The sequence below is a fragment of the Leiobunum rupestre genome, chromosome 9 (assembly GCF_980474605.1).
Source record: "Leiobunum rupestre chromosome 9, qqLeiRupe1.1.hap1, whole genome shotgun sequence".
In the NCBI taxonomy this organism is placed as follows: domain Eukaryota; kingdom Metazoa; phylum Arthropoda; class Arachnida; order Opiliones; family Sclerosomatidae; genus Leiobunum; species Leiobunum rupestre.
The window spans coordinates 38402215-38406009 of NC_143392.1; positions in this window are offsets into that span (position 1 = coordinate 38402215).

Below are 3795 nucleotides of genomic sequence, written 5' to 3' on the forward strand. Positions count from 1 at the left end.
CCAAACAATGGAGGTCCCGAGCAAGGATGGCCTCAAGTTAATAAGATCCCGAGTAATAGAGGTTCTAAACAATGGAGGTTCCGAGCAAGGATGGCCCCAAGTAAATAAGGTCGCGATCAATGGAGGTTCCAAACAATGGAGGTCCCGAGTAAGGATGGCCCCAAGTAAATAAGGTCGCGATCAATGGAGGTTCCAAACAATGGAGGTACCGAGCTAGGATGGCCCCAAGTAAAAAAGATCCCGAGTAATGGAGGTTCCAAATAATGGAGGTCCCGAGCAGGTGTGGCCCCAAGTAAATAAGATCCCGAGTAATGGAGGTTCCAAACAAGGGAGGTTCCGAGCAAGGATGGCCCCAAGTAAATAAGGTCGCTATCAATGGAGGTTCCAAACAATGGAGGTCCCGAGTAAGGATGGCCCCAAGTAAATAAGGTCGCGATCGATGGAGGTTCCAAACAATGGAGGTCCCGAGCAAGGATGGCCCAAATTAAAAAAGATCCCAAGTAATGGAGGTCCCAAGCAAGGATGGCCCCAAGTAAATAAGGTCGCAATCAATGGAGGTTCCAAACAATGGAGGTCCCGAGCAAGGATGGCCCAAATTAAAAAACATCCCGAGTAATGGAGGTCCCAAGCAAGGATGGCCCCAAGTAAATAAGGTCGCGATCAATGGAGGTTCCAAACAATGGAGGTCCCGAGCAAGGATGGCCCAAATTAAAAAAGATCCCGAATAATGGAGGTCCCAACCAAGGATGGCCCCAAGTGAATAAGATCCCGAGTAATGGAGGTTCCAAACAATGGAGGTCCCGAGCAAGGATGGCCCCATGTAAAAACGATCCCGAGTAATGGAGGTTCCAAACATTGGAGGTCCCGAGCTAGGATGACCCCAAGTAAATAAGATCCCGAGTAATGGAGGTTCCAAACAATGGAGGTTCCGAGCAAGGATGGCCCCAAGTAAATAAGGTCGCGATCAATGGAGGTTCCAAACAATGGAGGTCCCGAGCAAGGATGGCCTCAAGTTAATAAGATCCCGAGTAATAGAGGTTCTAAACAATGGAGGTTCCGAGCAAGGATGGCCCCAAGTAAATAAGGTCGCGATCAATGGAGGTTCCAAACAATGGAGGTCCCGAGTAAGGATGGCCCCAAGTAAATAAGGTCGCGATCAATGGAGGTTCCAAACAATGGAGGTACCGAGCTAGGATGGCCCCAAGTAAAAAAGATCCCGAGTAATGGAGGTTCCAAATAATGGAGGTCCCGAGCAGGTGTGGCCCCAAGTAAATAAGATCCCGAGTAATGGAGGTTCCAAACAAGGGAGGTTCCGAGCAAGGATGGCCCCAAGTAAATAAGGTCGCTATCAATGGAGGTTCCAAACAATGGAGGTCCCGAGTAAGGATGGCCCCAAGTAAATAAGGTCGCGATCGATGGAGGTTCCAAACAATGGAGGTCCCGAGCAAGGATGGCCCAAATTAAAAAAGATCCCAAGTAATGGAGGTCCCAAGCAAGGATGGCCCCAAGTAAATAAGGTCGCAATCAATGGAGGTTCCAAACAATGGAGGTCCCGAGCAAGGATGGCCCCAAGTAAATAAGATCCCGAGTAATGGAGGTTCCAAACAATGGGGGTCCCAAGCAAGGGTGGCCCAAATTAAAAAAAGATCCCAAGTAATGGAGGTCCCAAGCAAGGATGGCCCCAAGTAAATAAGGTCGCAATCAATGGAGGTTCCAAACAATGGAGGTCCCGAGCAAGGATGGCCCCAAGTAAATAAGATCCCGAGTAATGGAGGTTCCAAACAATGGAGGTCCCGAGCAAGGATGGCCCCATGTATAAAAGATCCCGAGTAATGGAGGCTCCAAACATTGGAGGTCCCGAGCTAGGATGACCCCAAGTAAATAAGATCCCGAGTAATGGAGGTTCCAAACAATGGAGGTTCCAAACAATGGAGGTCCCGAGCAAGGATGGCCCCATGTAAATAAGATCCCGAGTAATGGAGGTTCCAAACAATGGAGGTTCCGAGCAAGGATGGCCCCAAGTTAATAAGGTCGCGATCAATGGAGGTTCCAAACAATGGAGGTCCGAGCAAGGATGGCCCCAAGTAAATAAGGTCGCGATCAATGGAGGTTCCAAACACTGGAGGTCCCGAGCAAGGATGGCCCAAATTAAAAAAACATCCCGAGTAATGGAGGTCCCAAGCAAGGATGGCCCCAAGTAAATAAGGTCGCGATCAATGGAGGTTCCAAACACTGGAGGTCCCGAGCAAGGATGGCCCAAATTAAAAAAACATCCCGAGTAATGGAGGTCCCGAGCAAGGATGGCCCCAAGTTAATAAGATCCCGAGTAATAGAGGTTCTAAACAATGGAGGTTCCGAGCAAGGATGGCCCCAAGTAAATAAGGTTGCGATCAATGGAGGTTCCAAACAATGGAGGACCCGAGCAAGGATGGTCCCATGTTAATAAGATCCCGAGTAATGGAGGTTCCAAACAATGGAGGTCCCGGGCAAGGATGGCCCAAATTAAATAAGATCCCGAGTAATGGAGGTTCCAAACAATGGAGGTCCCGAGCAAGGATGGCCCCAAGTTAATAAGATCCCGAGTAACGGAGGTTCCAAACAATGGAGGTCCCGAGCAAGGATGGCCCCAAGTAAATAAGATCCCGAGTAATGGAGGTTCTAAACAATGGAGGTTCCGAGCAAGGATGGCCCCAAGTAAATAAGGTCGCGATCAATGGAGGTTCCAAACAATGGAGGTCCCGAGCAAGGAAGAACCCAAGTAAAAAATATCCCGAGTAATGGAGGTCCCGAGCAAGGATGACCCCATGTAAATAAGATCCTGAGTAATGGAGGTTCCAAACAATGGAGGTTCCGAGCAAGGATGGCCCCAAGTAAAAAAGATCCCGAGTAATGGAGGTTCCAAATAATGGAGGTCCCGAGCAGGTATGGCCCCATGTAAATAAGATCCCGAGTAATGGAGGTTCCCAACAATGGAGGTTCCGAGCAAGGATGGCCCCAAGTAAATAATGTCGCGATCAATGGAGGTTCCAAACAATGGAGGTCCCGAGCAAGGATGGCCCCAAGTAATTAAGGTCGCGATCAATGGAGGTTCCAAACAATGGAGGTCCCGAGCAAGGATGGCCCAAATTAAAAAAGATCCCAAGTAATGGAGGTCCCAAGCAATGGAGGTCCCAAGCAAGGATGGCCCCATGTAAAAACGATTCCGAGTAATGGAGGTTCCAAACAATGGAGGTTCCGAGCAAGGATGGCCCCAAGTAAATATGGTCGCGATCAAAGGAGGTTCCAAACAATGGAGGTCCCGAGCAAGGATGGCCCCAAGTTAATAAGATCCCGAGTAATAGAGGTTCTAAACAATGGAGGTTCCGAGCAAGGATGGCCCCAAGTAAATAAGGTTGCGATCAATGGAGGTTCCAAACAATGGAGGTCCCGAGCAAGGATGGTCCCAAGTTAATAAGATCCCGAGTAATGGAGGTTCCAAACAATGGAGGTCCCGGGCAAGGATGGCCCAAATTAAATAAGATCCCGAGTAATGGAGGTTCCAAACAATGGAGGTCCCGAGCAAGGATGGCCCCAAGTTAATAAGATCCCGAGTAATGGAGGTTCCAAACAATGGAGGTCCCGAGCAAGGATGGCCCCAAGTAAATAAGATCCCGAGTAATGGAGGTTCTAAACAATGGAGGTTCCGAGCAAGGATGGCCCCAAGTAAATAAGGTCGCGATCAATGGAGGTTCCAAACAATGGAGGTCCCGAGCAAGGAAGAACCCAAGTAAAAAATATCCCGAGTAATGGAGGTCC